Below are 26,387 nucleotides of genomic sequence, written 5' to 3' on the forward strand. Positions count from 1 at the left end.
GTCTGGGTCCATGGTCATGCAGCAATAGGGATCTGTTTGAATGTCTATGGTCATATTACCTCCAAAGGCCATGTGAATGAATCTGGTCTGGAGTGCTACCTAGGACCACACTGATATCCAAGAGCTACACAGATTTGGTCATGCTGCTCACTGGTTGAAGCACTTGGGAGTCCTATCCCCCCACTCATCAGCTGATGCACTTGCCAGGCACCTCACCTCACCTGAGAAGCACAGTAGAGATGACCTTGTTAGCAGAGGCAGAATGAGCCTGCCTAGGGTGTGAGAGCTGGACCTCCCCCCTTGCTGCCTATAGCATTGGCTGAGCTAGTGGGATAATGCTGGAGAACTGTCTCTTGGGGTGAAGATATAGGAGAACTGGCAATCTTACCAACTCAGCTGCCACCCTGGTCTGTATCCAGGGGTATGAGTCAGTCCACCCCAACATCCACCCGTTTATGAACTGCTGAAGCAGGTGAAGGGGGTAATCCTGAATATCCAAAGTTACAGGATCTCCAAGAAGCAGTGCATCAACAAGATATCAAAGAAGAGTCCCAGTGAGAGTTCAGTATTGATAATATAGCAGAAGACAGTCCTCAAATCAGAACATTAATGCATTGCAAGGAACATTTCAAGTATGGACTAAAGGGTATAAAGTGCGACTCACTGTGACATACCACAACTTACATGCCAAGAATTTTTCTTTTACTTTTTTGTTTTTTTCTTAGTTTAATTTGATATTGCATGTGTATACATGTGTGTATATATATGTGTATTGATTTATACATCAATTTATATTAATAGTTTTATGTGGAGAATAGGTCTGCAGGCTGCTATAACCTTATAATTTCTCATTTAAAAACCTTTGTTGTTTTGACACCTTTTTGAAATACTGAATAGGGATTCTCCTATTTAAAAGAGGAAATCTAGAGCAATTATTCTAAGGTAAGACTAATGAAACATAAACGTGACAACTAACATCAGCTCTGAATTAGAAAATTCAAAATCATATTTCTTCTGGAACAGTTATATAAATGCTTTTGGCTTCATTTATTATTAATAAAATATATTTATTAAAGACATTATTGCAAATAAATATTTTACAATATTGATGTTTCTCTTGACAGAAAAAACAACTTATAAAGTGTAACAGCATTTTTTTCAATATAACTTGTACTTGAACATTCCCCATATATTATAATATATAAGTGGAAAAGCTAGACTAGACTAAAAGATAAACATTTAATGTACAGAAATGAAATAATTATGTTTTGTCATATAGTGTAATATTTAATCTTTTAACTTTTCATTTTATTCTTTGTGTCTTTCACTTCATGCATCTTCATCCCATTCATTTTCCCACCACTTTTATATATGCGCTCTAGCCTTGCTTCCTTCCCTCTAAGTAAAAGAAAATAAAATTTAAGAAAAAAGGAGAAGAAAAAGAGAGAAGGAAAATCAGTCTTATTATGGAAGCTGTAATGTGACATAGTGAGTCATGCAGTAAAACCTTTTGTCCCTATATCTTTACTTATAAGTGTTCATTGTAAAGGATCCTTGGTCTAGTTCTAGGCCTCTGGCTTCTGCTACACTATCAATGATGGGCCTTCAATGGAACTTCTCTTGGTTTTCCTGTTTTTGGCCTGTGTTGTGGAGATCCTGAAGCTTTGGATCTGTTGGACCAGTCCCTTCGTATGTTCTAACAGATCACAAATGGGCCAACATGTAACTCTTCTGGGCCTGGGTAGTTGCAGGACATTAGGGTGAGCTCTCCTGCTTTGGCCTTGCTAGCTCCACCCTTACAGCCATGCGCAAGTGGCTAGGTAAGCTCTCAGGCTTTCAGTTCCTCAGAGTAGGTTCCACCACACCTACACCTTCTGGGCCTGTGTTGCATAGACATGGCATAGAGGCCACTCTTGTGTTGCAGCTGATGAGAAACAGGGATAGTTCTTCCACTCTTGTGAACTCAAGGCCAGTTCTTTCACTTGCCTCAGGCATTGATGGGCTGAGGGTCTTGGGATTGGTGGAATGAGGTGCTGGTAGGGTGGGGTTGTTGGCGTGAGCGGCCGTTGGTGTGGGGGTTGCAAGAATAACTCTCCCCGTCCCGTGTTACCAGAAGACAAATGAAAACTCAGGACAGCTCTCCCGTGTCACAGCATCAGGGCTGGGTTGCCCAGGCATTCACTGTTGAGGTTGGCTCTATTGTACTGTCCACTAGAAGTACAGGGCCTGCTGTGCAGAGGGTTGCAGCTGGTGGTGGGCAGGAGAAGCTCTCCTGCTGTCATGGCCTCTGAGCCAGCTCTCCCACCTGTCTCGGACATTGGTATGCATGAGGTATGCAACATTTAAATTTTATATTTAAGAAATTTTTGAGTAACTTTTCCTCCGAATAATAAGTGATTACATTTTAAAAGTAAAGCATCTGAAAGGTGCACTCAAATTAATTATAATTTTTGAGAGCCTACTACACACAAGGACAAGAATTTTATATTCTGTCATAATTAAAAGTACATAATATATGAATACCATCTTAAAATAACTTTGCAATTTCAGAGTTGTATAACTAAAATAATCAAAGTCATCATGGGAACAGTAGAAATATTCATGTTAATCACAGCACTAGTCGTGATGGAAAAGTCATGAAACCATCCCAGATATCCATCATAAGATGAAGGGATAAAGAAAATATGTGCCATAAGCATAATGGGTTGTTTTTCATCAATAAAGAAGAATGAAATTATGTCACTTTCAGCAAAATGCATGGAACTGAAAGTCATCATGTTCAGTGAAGTCAGCCAGAAGCAGAAAATCTTTTTTCTCATGCTATAATTTTAGGGCTGAGATGTTGGCACATAAAGAATTTTAAATATGTTGAAAGTTAAATGAGGGGGGAGTTTTAAGTAAAGATTGAAGATTATGTGGCATTTGTAGGGAGGGTATACCCTAGTAATACTGCAAATCCTTTTTCCCAGTCTGGTTCCCTGTCCATTTAGGAAAGTGTTTCAGAGTAGTAGCTGGGCTTGAGCCTTCTAGTATTTTTGGTGGAAGTACAGCTCATGTAAATAAATAGCTTAGGACTAAGGATTTTAATGACTGTAAAAAATGTAAGTAAGGTTTTTGTTTTTCTCCCCTTGAAGATGTCTATTTTAAAATGTTATTTAACAGGATTAATTTTGAAGCAGAGTTCTTTTGGTGAATCCAGTATATCTACTAAATACATGTAGCACGTTGTTAATTATGAAGAGATGTGATAGCAAGTCTCTGATTGCTGCTAGTAAGGAATGAAAACAACTTTGAAGAGTTCTAATGGCATTAAAATTGATTCATCTAAGATTACTCCTAGAGTAGCTATGTGGATTAACATTCAGCACCTAATTTGTCATTGTTAATGTGCTTTCCTAAAGAATAGAGGTCACAAGGCTGAGTAGATATCTCAGAAAATAAACTTTTCTCCTTGACTCACGAGGAAATGAGTTTGAGGCCAGGAATCCATGTGTGTGTTTATAATCCTTGGGTTGGAAAGGCAGAAACAGCATATCCATTGAGCAGGAGAAAATAGAGAAATTAGTGGGTTCTCTGAACAGTTAAATCATAGATACATCTCAGACGCACATGTGTATACATAGAAACATATACCAAAATGTACACACACACAAAGTAGACATTACAAGAAACAAATATTTATGTGACAGTATGAAGATAATACATCTAGAAAGCATACTTAGCTGATGAGCTTAGCAGCATTGAGGTGGAGAATAGAATTTTCCTGTAACAGCATTCTTGTGTCCTTAAATAACAAAATTTCAGCCATAGCAGTGGCTTGTTCAACAGTTTAACATGGAAAATGACAAACACATATGTACATGTATTGAAAAATCACTAATGCCTATGAAAAATAATTCTTTCATCACAGAGATTAATAAATGAGACATTGAACCTATAATGGCTTCCTCTGTTAAGGTATCTCTTTTCTTGCTACGTTTAAAGAGAAAGATGGCACTAGGAAAACCTCCAGAGTTCCACAAGGATGATGCCAACTAACAATCTAAGCAATAATGAAGAGGCTATATTAAATGCCCTTCCCCTATAATAATAATGATTACCTTAAATGTTATCCTAGATTCTTCATCTAGTAGCTGAAGGAAGCAGAAGCAGAGATGCACAGGCAAGCACTGAGGCTAACTCCTGGAATCCAGTTGCAGAGAGGGAGGAGTGATGAGAAAAGGGGTCAAGACCATGTTGGGGAAACCTACAGAAACAGCTGGTCTGAGCATATGGGAGCTCACTGACCCCAGTCTGACCGCTAGGAAATCAACATAGGACCGAACCAGCCCCTGAACATGGGTATCAGCTAGGAAGCCCGGGGAATCTATAGGGCCTCTGGCTGTGGCAGTTTTTATCCGTAGTGCATGAATGGACATCAGGAGCCCATTCCTCATGGAGGAATACTCTCTCAGTCTAGTCGCATGGAGGAGGGCCTAGACCCTGCCCCAAATGACTTGACAGACTTTGATGATCCCTCATGGAAGTTCTCACTATCTTTGAGGAGTAGATCGGGATGGGACGGAAGATCAGTGGGTAGAATGGGAGGACTCAGGGAGAGGGAACTCTGATTGATAAGTGAAATAAGATTGCTTCTAATTTAAATAAAATTTATTAAAAAAGAAATGAGACATTCTTTGCAATGCATATTTCTTTCTGTTGTCATCTCAGCTCTCTCTTAATATAAGAAATAACCTATCATATGATTTTCATTACAACATTCTTTGCTTTTCTCTTCTAGATGCACAGCTTACACATTCACTGTCACAACTGTGTTGATGAATACTATGTTTCTTACATCCATCAGAAATTAATCTTATTTTTATTCAAAATTTTGAATCTTGCATATTTATATTTAAATTAATGTTTAATTTCAAATAAATATTGAATATAGTTATGATATAAAGCATGTTTCTCTTTAGAGTCATTTTATGTCAATATTATATATCTTTAAGGATCTATATTTTTATTTTTGGGATTACAATATAATTACATCAATTCCCCCTTTCATTTCCTTCTTTAAACCCTTTGATATACCATTTAATTTATCCCTTTCAAATCCATGAACTCTTTTTCATTAATTGTGATTGAACATATATGTATGTATACATATATATATTCCTAAATATAGCCTGCTTCTTCTGTATAATGAAATTTATATATAGGTTTTCAGGATCAATCATTTGGAATTGGATATCCTGTTGATGTTCTCTTTCCCAGAAAGACTATTTCTTCCACTCAGAACATTCCTCAGTTTTCTGTAATTTATTATGTGGGATTGGTGCCTCATGGGTCTTCCTTTGTCCACTTTGGCATATCTGTTGTTGCTGTCCCTGTTCAACTTATGTTTAAAAATTATGAACCCACGTATTAAAGCATATGTCATCTTTCATCAGGGAAACTTCTCTTCCCAATAGAGGAAAACCATCATAGGAATCTACAACCCCTCCAAATGCAGAGTTCTGGATCCCAGTCCTAATGGATACATCCATAATGTAACTCTTGCATCCAATGCTTATGCATTATGGTGGAAGAGGGGGCAGAAAAATTTTATGAAGGAAAAATTGGAAATTTTTCTGTAAGACTGTGTCTCCTGGAAATGTCAGAAGCTCTGCCAGTACTGTTACATCTTTATTACTATATTATTCCTAGTACTAAAAACTGTCAACTACTCTGGGCTAGAGAAGTAAAGTATCTTAGGAGAGAATATACTACTTCAACTTTACTAGGCCAGAAAAATTCCTAACTACATTATAAAACTTATCCTTATGCACACAGATAAGAGGATCTCTCATATAAAAGGAAAGAAACCTTGTAATATAATTAAATTTTATTTTACAATATTTTAAATACATTAACAAAAGAAATCTTATGTATTCAGTAGAATTAACCTTTAGCACATTTATATTTCTCCTCCTCAATAAGTGTTAGTTATTCTGAAGCTTTTAAATTTCTATAACAAAGAACATTTCAGTTCAAAGTCAAATTTCATATCATTGATCATTTAGATTTTTTATTCATGCTGTTTTATTTATGAACTCTATGACAGTATTTATTAAGATAGTTTCTTTTAATTATAAGAGTCTTTCTCATAATGATGTTTGGAAATCACATATTTTGAAGGACAGACAATGCCCATTTAATTATTTTTATTTGACTCTTTTAGACAAATATTTCCTGCTCTGAGTCAATTAAATTTTAGTGCAGAGGAGTTCAAGTAGACTTTTCAGTATAATAGACTTACTAAAGTGTGTGATATTGGGATATGTGTAAAATGATTTTTCCCTTGAAGACATTGCAACTATTATAGATGGAGGAAACTTCAACATAAGTATTTTCCTGAAGTGTTCACTATTTGTCTTTACCTTAGTGTGAGTTATTGAATTGTTAGTTCGTGTGTGCTTTTCATAATGTCTCTACCACTACACTGCATTATGATAGTCAAGGTTCTTCTTAATTACTTCAGTGAAGAATGATGTCATGTGTAAAGCTAGAATAGGAAAAGTTTCTTGTGTGTGCTCTTGGTTTTGTTTTGTAAAGGAGAGATGTTTTGGGAAAATAATGCCAGAAGGAAGGAGGATTATAGGAATAGAGGTAGACAGAGTGGGTGGGGAGAATCCTTTAAGATTTTCTACAATAAAAATGCAGAGTAAGAGGGACATATACTTAATATCTCCTGAAATTTGGAAGTGGTGAAATATTCTTAAGTAGCAAAAATTTAGGATCTTGTCTTGGCAATATATTGGCTTATTACCAGAAGATAGAACAAAATTAAATAAATAATTTTAATGAAAGAGAAAAAGACAAAATAATGTATGAGCCAGTGAAGCAGTGAAATCAGCAGATATAAAGTGATCCCTACAGTTCTACACAGACATATCTGCACTCAAGGGATGCATGTATAATCTCTACACTAAACTCAGGGTTACCACACAAATCCAGCATGCTCATATAAGTTGAGGAAGGAGAGAAACAGATTCTCAAATGATGACAGACTGATTTTGAGTTTATTTTTTGGCTGGTGTATAGGGAGCTTTATAATCTTGTTAAATTAGACTTAGAGAAAGGATACAAGCCATTTAATGCCTACTTATGATTAAACAAGTGAAGTTATCAATGTGGCAGTCCTAGTTTGTTTCTCATTGCTATGATGAAATATTGTGACTGAATGCAACTTTCAGAGGAAAAGACTCATTTGGCTTATAGTTGAAAGTTCAACATCAAGGAAAGCCAAGGCAGAAACTCAAGACATGAGCTTGAGGCAGAAACATGAGGAATGTGCATTATTAACTTTCTTCCATAGGTTTGCTCATCTACCTGTCTTATTCATCTAAGGCCCTACTGATGAATGATTTCACTACCTACACTTACCTCGGTCCTTTTACTTCAATCACCAATCAGGGAAGAATCCTCCACACAAGCCTATATACCAATCTGATAGCATTAGTTAATCAAAAGAGATTTCCTCTTCTTAGATATGTCTAGATTTCTGTCAAGACAATGTATGAAATGATAGTGTGGAATGACTAAAACTAATGAAGGAAGCATTAGGGACATCTAACCTACACTGTAAAAAAGCTCTCCATATTTAATATTCTACTAATAAAATTAAATAAGAATAAATTCAAATCCTATGAGGTCAGAGCCAGCTCAGAATTCTCACTGCTTATTATTTGTTTTATGCACATGATTTGGAAATGCATGACATTTTTACTGTCTCTGGGACAGTAATAAAGTTTTTAGTGTCTTTCTTCAAATAAAAGAACATTTAGCAATACCACAGGCACATTATTATAAATTAACAAAATAACTTTTGTAACTTAAATTACTAAATCAATTATAGCTTTATATGTGCTTCTGGGATTTTACGAATCTTAAATTATATATGTGTACATATAAAATACATTTTAAATTATATAGGTTATATCTTGAATTATAGATATGATATTTCAATTAATAGTGCATTTCTGCATGTAACCCTTAAGATAAACTATTGAAATGACTTACAAGCACTGTTAAAATAGCTTTCTGCTTTCATGAAATCTTTGTTGATTCGTCTATAGGAAATTTCCTACAGCTTTTAAAAAACACAGAAATTACATAAAAATGTCCCATTTTTAATTATCTCAATATAGTATTATTTATTGTATACTATAGGTATGAAATAAATCAAAATGTTTCACCATATTCTTAAAGTTTTACATGATGTGGCATCTTCTAAATTCTCGATCCACATTTTGTGACATAACAACTATGTGTTGCACATTAGCCACACTTATTTTTGATCAACACATTGAGCATGAATAATCCAATAGCATGTCTACCACAGGACCAATATAGTTTCATTTTGCCTTGTGTGAAGTATACTTCATGTAGATTTCCATGTGCCTGACTCCTACATACTCTTGCCAACATTTTCTGTAATATACCTATTCCATCTCTTTACCATGTTTATCAAGTTTAGTCACCTCATAGCACTTGTGACTACTTGTAATTTATCTGATAGAATCCTTTATTCTTTATCTAAGTAAGAACATTCATGAGGACTTCTACAGACTAAAGATCTTGTATATACTGATGTTTGTTCTATCCCTCTCCAAAGTACCATGTTTGACTATTTGTGTATGGTGCAGCTCAAACAGCACAATTTTCATTAATGATTGTCGAAAGAATGCCAATACGCCTTTGCTATGACTTCATCATACACCCATGTGCAGTTTGGGAGGGTTAGGAAAATTTAGTGATTTGTTAACAAGTTATTTTCTTTTCCTCTTACTTTGAGGATGAAATCTAAAGCTTACTACTAGCTAGGCAAATGTTCAACCAGTAAACAAGTTCCTCTGTCACCCACCAATCCCCAATTCTCAATGATTTAATGTGGTATCTGCTTTAGATCTAATAATGCAGATTCAGAGCAAGAGATGTTGTTCTGCGTACCACTTCTATTGTTGTTGTTTCTATAATATAACGTCAAAGGGAATGATTTCATTACTTAGAACAAGAGAATAATTTTCATAATTGTATTGACAGGTTAAGCCCTGAACTTATCTCAAAGGAAAACTTGAACAAATTATTTTTCTCATATCAGTTTAGAGTTCCCAGAAAATATTCTGGCTCTTTGTGAATTCCTTTTTGCCCAGAGAGGCAATCATAAGGTTTGTTTTAACTAGCTTTCACCTATATGAGTGTGAACTCAGTAGCTTGGAAGGTCAGCATTCCCAACATCATATAGCTCTGAACAAGGCACTGTATAAAACCACAATGATCTCAAAGGGAAATGTATTCCTTTTGCTGTGGGGCTTTCTAAGCTAGTGATTTTCAGCTCTTTTGGAAATATCACTCTTCTTGCAATGGTTTAACAACTACATTGCTGACATAAAGTAGAAAGGTTTTAAAGGTTGTAGTAGATTAGTTTCTGACTTTCATCTTGAACTGTGGAAAAAGTATCTGAACATCTGTCTTTTATCCTTGTATAGAGGCCACTGATCTGACTCTGGAAATATACAATCTCACTCTAGAAATCCATTTTTGTCCCCTTGGTTCATTTAATCCATTTCTTACATTTATATTTTTCTCTTGCCTTGCTCTATTTTATACTGCGCAATTCTTTAGGAGCTTTTCCTATTTCATTTATGAAAGTTAGGTACAACAAAAGTCTGCAATAGACCGTGAAAATACTATGTTTCAACACAAACAGAAAAACACATTAGTCACAGATCAAGTTTTCATTTCTTCATTTCCAAAGAAGAAATATTGGTAAGAATATTCACCTTGGGGCTGGAAAAATTGCCCACTGGTTACAAGCCTGTACATTTTTCTTTTATTAAAAATAGATTCTTTCCCCAGAAAATGTATCCTGATTATAGTTTCCTTTCTCTCTACTCTTCACATTTTTCTACAAATTACAACATAATTTCACAACATAAAATATAAGATGAATCAAAATCTATTATATTGAAGCTGTATACAGCAATCCAATAGGATGAAAAGAGTCTCAAAAGCAGGCAAAAAAATTAGAGACCCCACTTGTCCTGATAGTCTAGCATTCTATAAAAATACTGAGATAATAGCTGTAATATATAAGCATAAGACCAGGTGCAGACCCATGTAGGTCCTGTGTTGCTGCATCAGTGTTCATGGCTGCATATGTGTCTTTCTTAGTCGATTTAGAGGGCTTTGTTATTCTGCTATCCTCCATTCCCTCTGACTCATAATCTTTTTGAGTCTTCTTCCATGAGATTCCTTGAGGTCTGAGGTGAGGGCCTTGATGTAAAGCTGCAATTTAGATTGTATTTCCACACAATATCTTTCTGTGGGTCTCTGCATGTGTTCCTATCTTCTGCCTGAGAAGACCTCTCTTATGGTAACTGGATAAGACATTGATATATTAGTAGAGAAAAGTATCATTGAATGATATTTTTCAGACTAGTAGTGTCTGGTTTTATGTTAGATTGCTGGATTATCTTGTTTGTAGCTCTTTGTTACCCAAGCAGTGTTGAGTTTGAGTTACTTTTCATGGGATGGGTCGTAAATCAAATCAGACATTGACTTGCTTCTCCCACATGTCCTGTGCCACCATTGCCCTAGCATAATTTCCATTCAGGAAAGATTTTAGGTCTAGGATTTTTGTCACTGGTTTGTGTCCATGTTTCTCTTTCAGTAGCCTGGAGATTAAGTAGGCATAAAGGCTCTATATAGGCATCTCCTTGATTTCTTAGTAATTAATGAGTTGTGTGGATGCTGTCTTTAGCAATAGGTGCCTGATGCCATTTTGGTGAGAGGAAACCTTTGACTTTGAAACAGTTTGGGTTGCTTGGGAATTTCCCTGGGGCACCCTTGGCAAACACTCAACTGAATGCAACCCAGTACTGACACTGGAAGCCTGGCATTGTTACAAGAGATGGCCATTTGAGACACTGAATCCCCCATTGTTTTGTGTCCTCATTAGGATCACCCTCATAGATTTCAGGAGGTATCCACTGCACTACATTTCCACAACACCTACCAAGTACCCCCTAATAACAACTGTATCTCACTATCCTTTTTAGCTCCATCCCACCCCCCATATTTGAGCTCTACAGCTTCTGAAACAAACTGCCATCATCTGAACTGTAAAATTAATTCTATATTTACTTCACAGGGAAATTCATGAGTCCTAACAACTTAAACCCATTCTCTTTAAACTCTCTGTGTCTATAAATTGTAGGTTTGCTATTATTTACTTAACAGGTAATACGCACTTATATGTGAATACATACTATATTTGTATTTCTGGGTCTGGGTTTCTTCACTCAGGATGATTTTTACTAGTTCCAACTATTTGCCTGCAAATTTCATGATGTAATTTTTATAGATAAATGTGTACTCCAACACTGTAGAAATGTACCACATTAAATTAATTCATTCTTCTGCTGAAAGACATAAAGTTTTTTTATAGTTTCTGGATATCATGAATAAAGCATAATGGACATGATTGCGAAAGTATCCTTGTAGTAGGATGGAGTGATGATGTATTTGTGAATATGCCCTAGAGTGGTATAGTTGGGTATTGAGGTAGATAAATTCTCAACTTTCTGTGCAACCATCATATTGATTTCCATATTGGCTTTACAATGAATCACCAGCAATGGATGAGTGTTCCTATTGATCCATATACCTAAAAGTATGAAATGTCACATGTGTTAGTGATCTTAGACATTCTGACAGGTGTTAGATGTAATTTCAAAGCAGTATAATTGTATTTCCCTGAGGTCTAAGGATGTTGAACAGTTTTTTTTCAAAACAAGGTTTCTCTGTGTAAAACAGACTCTGGCTTTATTGGAACCTACTTTGCAGACCAGTTTGGCTTCTGTCTCACAGAGATTCAACTGCCTCTGCTTACCAAGTGTTAGGATTAAAGTTATGCACCACCTCACCTAGCACATGATGGTGAACATTTCTTTGTGTTTCTCAGCCATCTGATTTTCCCCTAGGAATTTTTTTGTATCAGTACCCCACTTTTAAATTGGATTATGTGGATTTTTTGATATCAGATTTCTGGAGTTCCTTATATATTTGGTAAAACTATTTTCCCATTATGTAGGCTACTGCATTGTCATAATGACACAATCCTTAGCTTTTCTGAAGCTTTTGATTTTTGAGCTCTCGTTTATTAATTGTTGATCTTAATACCTGCACTATTGTTTTTCTCTTCAGCTGCCAAGACAATCAGGGCTATTGCATATTTTCTCTTTTATTTGGTTTAGTTTACCTAGTTTCATGTTGAGCTATTTGATATACTTTAACTTGAGTTTTGTGCATGATGATAAATATGGATCTTTTGCATTTTTTACAAGAAGATATCCTGTTTGTAGCAGAGATTTCCCATCCCAGGAGCTACTTACAAATTACCACACTGAGGATCATGTTAATTATAAATGCTTGGCTGATAGATCATATTTATTATTGGGTAACTCTTCGATTTTAAATTACCCATGTTTTTATTTACCCTCTTGCATGTGGCTTATGTCTTTACCTGTCCTCCACCATGTCCTGCTCCTTTTGTAGTTCTTGGGGACTCTCCTGACTCGTCACTTCTTTTTTCCCTGTGTCCTGCATTCAGTCACTACACACATATATTTTGCCTGTCTATTGGCCAATCAGCTGTTAATAGCTGATGAGAGAAATGCACAGTCATAGTATACAAAAAGATTGTTTCACTGCATCTCTTTTGACCTCTACCATTTTCGAATATGCTGTGATACTTCCAGTGTATATTGCTTGCTTCTTCACAAAAACATCTGATTCCAATGATAAATGTGTTTGGTTTATGCTAATATTATTCAGTTTTTATTATTACACCTCTGCAATATAACTTGAAATCAAGATGGTGATATCTCCAGAATTTCTATTATTGGTCTGGACTTTCTTCTTTTGGTTATCTTGGGCTTTATATTTTTCCCTATGAGAATTGTCCTTTGAAGGTCTGTAAAGAATTGTATTGGAGTTTTGCTAGGGATTTCATTGAATTTGTATGTTGCTTTTGGTAAGATGGCCATTTTTACTGTTGTAATCTTACAGATCCGTGCATATGAATGTTATTTCCATTCCCTGATATCTTCTGCAATTACTTTCATCAAAGAGTTGAAGATTTTATCATATAAGTCTTTCACTTGCTCAGTTAGAGTTACCATAACATATATTATTTGAGTCTATTATGAAAGGTGTTAGTTCCATGATTCCGTTCTTGGTCCATTTTTTCATTTGTACATAGGAGGGCAAATGATTTTTGTTTGATTTCAGCTACTTCACCAAAGGTGTTTATAGGCTGTAGGAGTGTCCTGATATGTTTTTTAAATGTCACTTATGGATACTATTTTATTATCTACATGTAGTGAAAATTTAGATCTTACTTTCCCATTTGAATCCACTTGATCTCTATCAGTTATCTTGTTATTCTACCTAAGACATCAATTACTATGTTGATTAATTATGGAGAGAATCAATAACATTTTGTTGTTCCTAATTGTAATGGAATTGTTGTAGGTTTCTCTCCATTTAATTTGATGCTGAATATAAGCTTCCTATAAACTCCCCTCATTATGTTTAGTTGTAGTCTTTTTTTACACTTTATTATATATTTAAATTAGAAACAAGCTTGCTTCCCATGTCAGTCCCAGCTCCCTCTCCTTCCACCCTACACCCACTCTCTCCGCACAAACTCCCCCAGTCTCTCACCTAATTCAGACTCCATTCCCCAGGGAGAGTAAGGCCCTCCATGGGGATCTCTAGAGTCTGTCATTTCGTTCCAGGAAGGGCCCAGGTCCTCCCCAAAGTGTCCAAATTGGGAAAGCATCCCTCATTGTGGGATGGGCCCCCAGAATCCATTTGTGTGCCAGGGATAAATATTGATCTACGACCCAAAAAACCCATAGAATGCCTGAGTCTCCTCACTGACACCCACATTCAGGGTATCTGGATCAGTCCCATGCTGGTCTCTCAGCCATTAGGCTGGGGTCCAAGATCTCCCCCTTGTTCAGGTCAGCTATTTCTCTGGGATTCACCAGTCCAGTCTTGACCCCTTTGCTCATCACTCCTCCCTTTCTGTCACTGGGTTCCAGGAGTTCAGTTCACTGTTTAGCTGTGGGGGTTCTGCCTCTGCTTTCCTCTGTCACTGGATGGAGATTCAAGGATGGTATGCAAGATAGTCGGCAAAGTCATTATTAGGAAGGAGCATTTAAAGTAGTGTCTCCACTAAGGCTTAGTTTGCAAGTTGGTGTCATCTTTGCACATCTCTGGAGTTCTCATTAGGGCCAGATCTCCCCTCAAACCAAGAATGGCTCCCTCAATTATGGTATCACTCATCCCCTGCTCTCCACTATACTTCCCTCGACTCAACTTTCCTGCATCCCCATGTCCTCCTCTCCCTTCCTCTTGACTCCCTCTCTTTTTCCTGGCTCCCTTTCCCCTCCCCCATCCTGTGCTCCCAATCAGATCAGGAGATCTTGCCTCATTCCACCTTCTTTGGGGTACCATGTATATCTATCTCTCTTAGGGACCTTCCTGTTTCCCTGCCTCTCTGGCAGTGGTATTGTAGACAGGCACTCCCATGATTCATGTCTAAAATCCATATATGAGAGAGTACATACCATGTTTGTCTTTTTGTGACTAGGTTACCTCACTCAGGAGGGTTTCTTCTAATGCCATCCATTTACCTGCAAATTTCATGATTCCACTGTTTTTTTCTGCTGAATAGTATTCCATTGTGTAAATGTACCACATTTTCTATATCCACTCTTCAGTTGAGGGGCATCTAGGTTGCTTCCAGGTTCTGGCTATTACGAATAGTGCTGCTATGAACATAGTGGAACAGATGCCCTTGTTGTATGAATATGCATCTTTTGGGTTTATGCCTAAGAATAGAATTTCTGGGTCTCCTGGTACACTGATTCCCATTTTCCTAAGGAATCTCTGTAAAGAGAAACCTTTTCCTTGAGAGGAGCCTTCCTGCCAGCCTGTTTCTAGAGCCGCATCAGTCCCAAATAAACACACAGGAGGCTATATTAATTAGGAAGCTGTTGGCCTTGCTTGTTTCTTACTGGCTAGCTCTGACTTAAGTAATTACCCTATAATTGTTAATCTAAGTATTTCTCTTACCGGAGAATAGTTCCGGGCTTCCTACCCCATGCCGTTACATTTCGACTCTCCTTGTGTTTCTCCTTCCCAGAGTTCTACTGGACTCCTAGTCCCACCTATCTTGATTCCCTATTGGCCAGACAGTGCTTTATTGACAAATGCACAGGACTTCCCCCAACAAATCTCCATACTTATTCCTGTAGTGGCTGCATGAGTTGGCACTCCCACCAGCAGTGGAGGAGTGTTCACTTTCTCCACATCCTCTCCGGCATAAAATGTCATTGGTGTTTTTTATTTTAGCCATTCTGACAGGAGTAAGATGGTATCTCAGAGTTGTTTTGATTTGCATTTCCCTGAGTTCTAGAGATGTTGACCACTTTCTTAAGGGTCTCTCAGCCATTTTAGTCTCCCCTATTGAGAATTCTCTATTAAGTTCTGTAGCCCACTTTTTAATTGGATCCTTTGGTGATTTCGAGTCTTGCTAGTTGAGTTCTTTTAAGATTTTGGAGGAGGCCTCTGTCTAATGTGGGATTATTGAATATCTTTTCCCATTCTGTGGACTGCCTTTTTGTCTTGTTGACTGTGTCCTTTGCCTGGCTGAAACTTCTCAGCTTCAGCAGGTACCATTTATTAATTGTCATTCTCAGTGTCTGTGCTACTGGTATTATATGCTCATGAAGTGGTTTCTTATACCAAGTCGTTCAAGGGTGCCTCCCACTTTCTTTCCTAACAGGTTCAGTATGACTGGATTTATGTTGATATGTTTAATCTATTTGGATTTAAGTTTTGTGCATGGCAATACACATGCATCAATCTGCAGTCTTCTACATGCAAGTATCCAGTAATGCCAGCACCATTTGTTGAAGATGCCTTCATTATCCATTGTATAATTTTATATTCTTTGTCAAAACCCACGTGTTCATATCTGTGTGGGTTAATATCAGGGTTTTCAATTTAAAACCATTGTTCTACCTGTCAATTTTTATGCGAATACCAAGCTGTTTTAGGACTATTGCTCTATTATGGAGCTTGAAATCAGGGACATTGATGCGTCTGGACATTGCCTTGTTGAACAGCGTGGTTTTGGCTATCCTGGGTCTTTTGTTTTTCCATATAAAGTTGATAATTACTCTTTCAAGGTCTGTGAAGACTTGTGCTAGGATTTCAATGGGGATAGCACTTAATCTGTATATTGCTTTTGGCAAGATTGCCATTTTTAATGTGCAGATCCTACCTATCCAAGAGCATGGGAGATCTCTCCATTTTCTGATATCTTCTTTAATTTCTTTCTTTAAAGACTCAAAGTTCTTGTGATATAGGTCTTTCACTTGTTTGGTTATGGTTACCCCAATTATTTTATATTGTTTGTGGCAAGTGTAAAGGGTGATGTTTCTCTGAATTCTTGCTCTGTTCTGTTATCATCTGTATAGAATAGGGCTAATGATTTTCTTGAGTTGATCTTGTATCCTGCCACATTGCTAAAAGTATTTATCAGATACAGGATTTTCCTGGAAGAGTTTTTCAGGTCACTTATATAAACTATAATTTCATCTGAAAATAGTGAAAGTTTGACTTCTTCCTTTCCAGTTTGTTTTCCCTTGACATCCTTTTGTTGTCTTATTTCTCTAGATAGAACTTCAAGCACAATATTGGAGAGGTATGGAGAGAGTGGGCAGCCTTGCCTTCTTCCTGAGTTTAGAGAAATTGCTTTGAGTTTCTCTCCATTTAATTTGATGATGGCTGTTGATTTGCTGTATATACCTTTTATTATGTTTAGGTATGTTCCTGTTATCCCTGATCTCTCCAAGACCTTTACCATGAAGGGGTGTTGGATTTTGTCAAAGGCTTTTTCAGAATCTAGTGAGATAATCATATGATTTTTGTTTCTCAACTTGTTTATATTTCGGGTTTCATTGATGGATTATCGTATGTTGAATCATCCCTGCATCCCTGGAATGAAACCTACGTGATCATGGTGCATGAGTTTTCTGATGTGTTTTTGGATCTGATTTGCCAGTATTTTATTGAGTATTTTTGCATCAATGTTCATGAAGGATATTGGTCTGAAGTTCTCTTTCCCAGTTGTGTCTTTGTGTGGCTTCGGTATCAAGGTTGCTGAAACGTCCTAAATAGTTTGGAAAGACATTTCTGCTTCTAATGCATGGAATAATTTTAGAAGAATTGGTATAAGCTGATCTTTGAATTTCTGGTAGAATTCTACACTGAGGTCATCTGGCCATCGAGTTTTTTTGTTTGGGAGACTTTTGATGACTGCTTATATTTCCTTATGTGTTATAGGACTATTTAAATTGCTCATGTGTTCTTGATTTAATTTTTGGCATATCGATCCAGAAAGTTGTCCATTTCCTTTAAATTTTCGAGTTTTTTGGAGTTCAGGTTTTCCAAGTATGACATGATGATTCTCTGGATTTCCTCAGTGCCCCTTATATCCCCCTTTTCATTTCTGATTTTATTAATGTGCCTGTTCACCTTCTGCAGTTTGTTGAGCTTGGATAAATGCTTGTCTATCTTGTTGTTTTTCTCAAAGAACCAACCCTTTGTTACATTGATTCTTTGTATAGTTTTCCTAGTTTCTACTTTATTGAGTTCAGCCCTCAGTTTAATTATTTCCTGGCGTCTAGCCCACCTGGGTGACTTTGCTTCTTTTTCTAGAGCTTTCATTTGTGCTGTTAACTCTCTATTGTGACTATTCTCCAGTTTCTTCATGTAGGCCCTTTGTGCTATGAACTTTCCTCTTAGCACTGTATTCAAAGTGTCCCATGAATTTGGGTTTTTTGTGTCTTCATTGTCATTGAATTCTAGGAAGTTTTTGATTTATCTTTTTTTATTTCTTCTGTGACACAGGAGTGGTGTAAGTGTGCATTATTCAATTTCCATTAGTTTTTAGGGTTTCTGCAATTTGTCTTGTTGTTGAATTCTAAATTTAAAGCATGGTGGTCTAATAAAATACATGGAGTTATTCCATTTTATTGTACTTGTTAAGGTTTGACATGCTGCCAATTATGTGGTTGATTTTTGAGAAGGTTCCATGTGGCACTTTTGTGTTTGGATGGAATGTTCTGTAGATGTCAGTCAAACGCAATTGGGTCATAACTTCTGTTAGTTCCTTTGTTTCTTTGTTAAGTTTCTGTCTGGTCATCCTGTCTAGTGGTGAGAGGTGAGAGGTGAGAGTGAGGTGATGAAGTCTCCCAATACAAGTGTGTGAGGTTTTATATGTGGCTTTAATTTTACTAATGTCTCTTTTACGAATGTGGATGCCTTTGTATTTGGGGCATAGATGTTCAGAATTGAGACTTCATCTTGGTGTATTTCTCCTGTGATGAATATGAAAGGACCTTCTTCAACTCTTTTGATTGATTTCAGTTTAAAGTCTAATTTGTTGGATATTAGGATAGCTACCCCTGCTTGTTTCTTGGTTCCATTTGATTGGAAAATCTTTTCCCAACCCTTAACTCTGAGGTAACATCTGTCTTAGAAGCTGAGGTGTGTTTCTAGTATGCAGCAGAAGGATGGATTCTGTCCTCGAATCCATTCTGTTAACCTGTGCCTTTTTATGGGTGAGTTAATACCATCAATATTGTGGAATATTAATGACCTTTGATTACTCATTCTTATTCATTTTGGAATGCTTGGTGGTGGTGGAATTGTGTGTGGATTTCCAACCCTTTTCTCTTTTGGCTGTTGGTAAAGTAGGATTATCTATTACCTATGTTTGTTTGGTTGTAGCTAACTTCTTTGGATTGTGGTTTTCCATCTAGAAATTTCTATAGGGCTGGGTTAGAGGATATGTATTGTTTAAATCTGGTTTTGTCATGGAATATCTTGTTTTCTCCAAGTATATTGTTTGGAAGCTTTGCTGTGTATAGTAGTCTGGGCTGCCATCCTTGGTCTCTTAGTGTTGATAGTATATCTATCCAGGACCTTCTGGCTTTCAGAGTTTCCATGGGTAAGCCATGTGTAATTCTGATAGGTTTGCCTTTAAATATTATTTGACCTTTTTACTTAGCTGCTCTAATTATACCTTTTTATTACTTTAATTTTAAAAAGCTTACTTCTCATGTCAATCCCAGTTCCTTCTCCCTCCCCTCCTCCCACACACCCCTACCATCCCCCACAGCCTCCCACCCTATGCCCTCTCCCTTTCACATAGAGGATATATAGAGTCAGTCATTTCACTCAGAGCAGGGTCCAGGTACTCGCCTAAGAGTCCAGGCTGAGAGAGCATCCCTCTTTTTGTTATGGACACACGATGTCCATTTTTATGCCAGGGATAAACACTGATCTACTGCCCAGGGACCGATCGCTTGCCCAGGTCTCCTCACTGACTCTCACACTCAGGGTCCAGGATCAGTTCCATACTGGACTCCCAGCTATCATTGAGGACTTTTGAATCTATACTTATAAGGAAAATAGGCTAATAATTCTCTTTTTTGTTATGTCTTCATGTGGTTTGTGTATCAGGGTAATCGTTGTCTCATAAAACAAATTAAGCAATGTTCTTTCTGTTTCTGTAGCATAGATTATTTTGAAAAATGGATGTCTGGTATAATTCTGCACGAAAACCTTCTGGCCTTTGGCTTTTTTAGATGTGATACTCCTAGTGATTGCTTCTATTTAAACAAGATTTATATGTATATTTAAATTGTTTATTTGATCTTGACAAAACTTTGGTAATTGGTATTAATGAGGTGATCAATGAGGAAATCTTTCAGATTTTCAAATTTGGTAGAGTACATGATTTTAAAGTATGCCTTTATGATTTACACTGTATCTGCTGTTTTATCTCCCTTTTGATTATGAGTTTGTCAATTTGGATACCTTCTGTCTTTATTTACTTAGGATGTGGGTTTATCTATCTGTTTGATGGTTTTCAAAGAACCACCTCTTGTTTTCTTTGACTTTTTGTATTGTTTTCTTTTTATCTATTTAACTAATTTCAGCTCTCTGATTATTTTCTTATGTCTATTTCTCTTGGTTATGATTGCTTCTTTTTGTTCTAGAGCTTCCTGATGTGCTCTTCCGTATGCAATATTTATATTTTTTAGGATGGTACTTACTGTTATGTACTTTCCTGATACAACTACTTTCAATATGTACCACAAGTTTGGTTATGCTGTCTATTCTTTTTTATTTACTTTTAGAATGTCTTCTATATTTTTATTTCTGTCTTGACCTTTTTTTTCTTATCCAGGGGAGAGTTGTTCAGTTTTTTAAGAATTTGGAAGCTTTCTGTCATTTCTGTTGTTACTGATATCCTTGTTTTATTTGTAGTGGTCTGTCATAATCCAGTGAGCTATTTCACTTTTATATATCTGTTGAGATGTTATTTTTGATTATTTTGTAGAAATTTCCATTTGCTTCTCACAGGAATATATGTTTTTATGTGTTTGAATGGAGTGTTTTGTAGATACTTGTTAGATCCATGTGTTAGATCCATTTCTCTATTTAGTTTAGATTTTGTCTGTGTAGCCTCATAATTGGTGTGAGTAGGATATTGACATTCTTCAACCATCAGTGCATGATGGTCGTATGCTATTTAAGCTGTATTAGTATTTCTTTTACAAATTAGTTTCCTTTGTATTTGGGGAATAGATGTTAATAATTAAAATATTACCTTGGTGGATTTTTTATTTGACGAGTATGTAGTGTCCTTCCCCATCTCTTTTGGTTAATTTTGATTTAGTTTTTAAATCAAATGGTTACATTAGCTTTTTCCTAAGGTTCATTTGTTTGGAATATATTTTTCCATCCCCCTTTCCTGAGATAGTGCCAATGCTTTTTGTTGGTGCGTGTTTCTGGGATATAGCAATAGGATGGATACTGATTTTGCATCCATTCTCGATGTTTATGTCTTTTTATTGTGGAATTGAAACCTTTGACAGTGAGAGAAATCAATGATAAAAGATTGTCAATTACTATTTTTCATTGTTGTTGCTGTTGTTGGTGTGTGTTTGTGTGTGTGTGTGTATGTGCATGTGTGTGCGTTCATATTAGATTGGTTTTCCTGGTATAATATTATTTATTTTATGGTTTATTATTATTATTATTATTGTTATTTTTATATGGCTTATATTGCTTTCTTATGTTGGAGTTTTACTTCTAACACCTTCTCTCTGGCTGCATGTACAGATTAATATTATTCAAATTTGACTTTATAAAAGGATATCGTATTTTCTCTATGTATGGTGATTGAAAGTTTGCTATTTATAGAAGTCTGGGCTGACCTCTGTGGTCTTTTGAAGTCTTCAGCACTTCTGTCCTAGCCTACCTTTCCTTCACAGTCTCCATTGAGAAACTTCTGTCCTGGCCTATCTGTCCTTCACAGTCTCCATTGAGAATTCAGGTATAACTCTAATGTTTTCCTTTATTTGTTTCTTTATTTTTCCCTAGCAGCATTTAATATTCTTTCCTTGTTTTGTGACTTGATTAGTATGTTGTGAGTGTACTTTCGTTTTGGGGCCAATATATTTGGTGTTTGGTATGCTTCTTTTTTTTTCTTTTTTTTCTTAATATTTTTTTTATTTTCCATTTTAAATTTAGATAAGAAACAAGGTTGCTTCACAAGTCAGTATGAGGTCCCTCTCCCTTTCCCTCCCCTCCTCCCGTGCCCTCCCCCCCCATGTACTTATTTATGTCAAGAATATTTTCTGCTATGATTTTGTTAAAAATATTTTCTGCACCTTTAATCTGGGATTCTTCTTTTTCTTCTGTTTCTATTATTCATAGGCTTGGTTTTTCTCATACTGTCCCAGAATTCCTGAATGATTTATTTCAGTAATTTTAGATGCGACAATTTCTTTGACTAATATATACATTTTGTCTAAAGTGTCTTCAACACCTAAGATTATTTCTTCCATCTCTTATGTTAGTGAAGCTTTCCACTGTAATTTGGGTTTGAATTCTTAAGTTTTTCATTTCCAGAATTCCCCCAGTATGTTTTTGCTTTATTGATTCTATTTTAAATTTCAGGTATTGAAAAGTCTTATTCATCACCTTCCACAGTTTGTGTTTTCTTACATTTCTTTAAAAGTTTGAAACATACCCTCCATTTTTTGTTTGTGCTTTCCTTGAGTTCTTTAAGGGTTTATTAATTATGCCTTTTTGAGCCTTTATCGTCTTCATATAGTTAGTTTTAAGGTCTTTTCTTGTGCTTCAGCTATGTTAGACTATTCAGAACCTGCTATGATCAGGATAGCTAGGCTCCATGAGAGATATATTGCCCTTTCTGTTGCTGTATGTGCTTTTATGCTGTTGTTTAGGCATCTGGGTTTGGGATGATTAAATATCCAGGTGCTGATTTATGGATTTGCTTTTTTCTTTGGTGTTCTATTCCTTGATTTATGTTTCCCTACTGGATTGTTTGAGACTGTAATACCTGTGTGTTGCCTACTTGTTTCTGTTCTGTTCAAATGTTTTGTTAACATGGAATGCCTGTTAGTGTTTTAGGGTCTGTTGTAGGAAAGAGGTTTGAGGATAACTGGGGATGGGTTCAGGGAGAAAATGGAGATCTCAATTGTTTCCTGATCTAGATTTGGATTGATAATGGTGAATTGGATCCCAAGTGCAGTAGATGTGTTGTTCTGCTGTCAGCCTACTTCTTGAATTGTAAGAAGTAGCCCTTGAGTTATCAGGGCATCTTGAGGTTGGCTGGGACATGGGAACAAGTGTTTCTAGGAAGTTTAGAAGGGGAAGATCTGTGGGATCCACAAGATTTGAGCACGGGGAATTGGGTGGGTGGGATAAAGAAAGAAAGCATAAAGCATGCAAGTATTCTACCGTATTTTCTGACTGGTGTGGTCTAGGGTTTGACAGGGGTGTCTGCTGTATTTGGAGACTGGGGTACAGTAACTATTGGCTAGAGGAAATTAGGGGGTATTGTTTCTGGTATCAACAGAAGATGTAGGCAGGGAGAAAGGAAGTCTAGAACCTGGTGTTCTGTTGGTGTTCTAGGGAAATGCTGAGCCTTTACATTTGTGGTGTTTCTTTGGGGGGTTTTGTGAGGCAAGGTTTCTCTGTTTAGCTCTGAAACCTCTTCTGGCACTGTGTACACCAGGCTGACCCTGAACTCACAAAGATTTGCCTGCCTCTGCCTCCTGAGTACTGGTATTAAAGGTGTTTGCCAGCACCACCAGGCTGGTTCTGTACATTTTTTAAACAAAAGAGTATGATGATATTGGTTCAAATTTAGACTCATGAAAATAATTATATGCATTTAGTAAAACCTACTGTCCTGATAAATTATGAGGAACACTTTTAAGCATACTCTGAAACTTAGAAATAAATGTACTTATCACTTAAATACCCATTAGTTACATGCTACTAGTAATATTGTGTTTTAATTGCATATATACCCATACAGTTCTGTGTATGTATATAAATCACTATTATGTTTTGGATATATTTCATATCTGTTTTCAGATATTAGTACACTTTCCACCAGGTAATTCTGTGTGGTTTAAGTATAAGATTTTTCAGTATCTAAATACCCATCCATTGCCAAATACTCAGGTTACAAGAATAATTTTTCAGCCATGTAGCTCATGTTTGCATTTGTAAGTGGTAGACCAAAAGGAGCCTAAATTGTAAACTTTAATTCATATTAACTTACCATTTTATGGTAGTTCAAATGCTATATTTAGACCTTATGATGACAAGTGTTTAATTAGACATGGAAAAGCATATTATTTGGATATGTGATGTTATATGTTATATAAAATTTGAAACTCTGCTACATTGTAAAGATACTTTTTTATGATACTGCAGCTTTTTAAGTTTATTCAGGAAGTAACTAATTATATAATATAAACAGAACATTTAAATTATCAAGATTTTGTTCTTCTATTTGTTTTTCAACTTGTAGTTTTAAGAATAATGAAATTACCTTTCTTTGTTTTTTAGATTTTATAATCAAAAATAGATTTCTTTCACACAATATATTTTGATTGCATGTTATGCCCCAACTTCTCACAGGTATTCCCTACCTCCTCCCAAACCCAAATCTACACCCTTTCTTTACCTCTTTCATTAGAAAAAAAGGGATCTAAAATGTTAAAATGAAATAAAACCCAACAATCAAGAATATGGCAAAACAAGGAGTAGAAAGAACTAAAACAAAGCAAAACATTTAGACACTGGGACACATTTGCACACTGAAAATCTATAAAAACAAAATAGGAAAGAATAATGTACTAGCAAATGATTTGTATGATTTGAAAATCTAGACAAAGCAGTATGAGAAAAAAGCTTCAAAACTACCATTGAATCTGTTTTATGTTGACCATCTACTGTTGGGTCAGAGACCTCCACTTAATTGTGATTGGTATATACTGTGGGACTCTAGTGTAGAAAACAGTTGTTTTTTTCATGTATGTGTGTATCCGTTGGAGATAGTTTCAGTGTTAGGGATGATTACTTGTTTCCACTTCCCCTCTCATCACTGTATCTATCTGATGCAGGTCCTATTGTATCTAGAAGACCTTGTACCTTAGTGTCTTCTATCTTCACTGGATCTTATAATTTGTTTTAATTCCTCTTATATAGTGTTCCCCGAATCATAAGGGTTCTATGGAGACATCCTATTTAGGATTGAGTATCCCCAGCTCTATTATGATCTGTATATTGTTTACTTGGTCTCCATACTTATTCTCATCTAGTGCTGGAAGAAACTTCCCTGATGTTGGCTTAGCAAGACATTGATGTATGAGTATAAAAGAATGTCATTAGGAATAAATTTACAGCTACGTTTCTTTATCCATAACAGTAGTATTTGGCTTTCCCCTATGTTCTTTGCCTACCTATTCTCAGGTTCTTGGCCAACTGGGTAGTGTCTGTCATGGATTACATTTCATGTAGTGTGCCTTACATCAAATCAGGTATTGGTTGGTTATTCCTACAACATTTGTGCCGCTATTGTTCCAGTGTAAGTTGCAGGAGGTCACCATTTTAGGTCACAGGATTTGCAGCTCAGTTGATGTTTACCTATCTCTTCTGGTAATATGGAGACTGACATCCATTACAATGACCACTAGTCAGTAGAGGTGAAGGCTCTAGATAGTCACAGGATTTTCTCAATACTCAATTATTTATCTAAGCATTGTCTTTAGCAAATGGCCAGCTATCAGTTTGTGGAGAGAAACCAATATTCTTGGCAATATCCTACTGCTTGTAGTATTCCACAGAACCCCTTTTACAAACAACTCAATAAAGTGTGACCCATTCCTGACACTGAAAATTTTATTTGGTGGCAAGTAATGACTATTTGGGAGATTTGACTCACCAATTATTTGGTGATTCCATTTAGATTTCTTTTATATGTATACATATGTCAAATGAAAAGAGATGAAAATGTATATTGATATTATTGGTGATTTCATTTAGATCATTTTCATATATGTATAAATGTTAAGCAGCTTATATTATATTAGGATTACTTACAGCTCTTCAAATGGTCTCTACATTTAGATGACCCTTCCTATATCTCATCCCATACTTCTTTCTTAACTCTCCCCATTTTGTTCTCCCATTCCAGTCCTATCCCTCACTCCCATCCATCAATAACTATTTTATTTTCCCTTCCTAGGAAGACCTTCTCAGCCCTCCAATCTTTTCCTCTATATATATATTGTCTGTTTTATTTCACCTTGAAATTTCCTTTCTTATATTTATGGAGGTATAGATAGGAAATAGAGAGCTACTAATTATACAAATAAGAGAGTGGTGATAGGAAATCATAATGAAAGGATGAGTTTATTAAAAATTAAAGTAAGATATAACAATTAGCAAAGATGGAATGTAGGTATATAAGCATAATATGTTTGAAGACTCACTTGTGTGTTTTGTAAAGAAATTAGCCAAATATATTCAGAATTGACCTTCAGTGCTTTCTGGGAGTTAATTTTTTAGTTTTAATGAGTTATTTACTGAGTGTATAATATATTTTGTTCTATGGATTTTTTTGTATTTTATTTCCTGCATTTGGCATGAACATATTTTGCTAATGTAATCTGGAAAATTTATATCTGTTTCTCCAAATCCACCAACATAGTGGATTATCATCACATTTATGGGACTCCAATCATGAATATTTGTAGAGATTTTAAGACTATAGTGATTAAATTTAGAATAACAGTGTATGCCAGATAAAATTTACATGTACTCCTGTCTCTTTAAGTATGAATTGGCCTATTTCATCCTTGATAGCTAAACAACAACAA

This window comes from Mesocricetus auratus, unplaced genomic scaffold (assembly GCF_017639785.1).
Source record: "Mesocricetus auratus isolate SY011 unplaced genomic scaffold, BCM_Maur_2.0 Super-Scaffold_100003, whole genome shotgun sequence".
Lineage (NCBI taxonomy): Eukaryota > Metazoa > Chordata > Mammalia > Rodentia > Cricetidae > Mesocricetus > Mesocricetus auratus.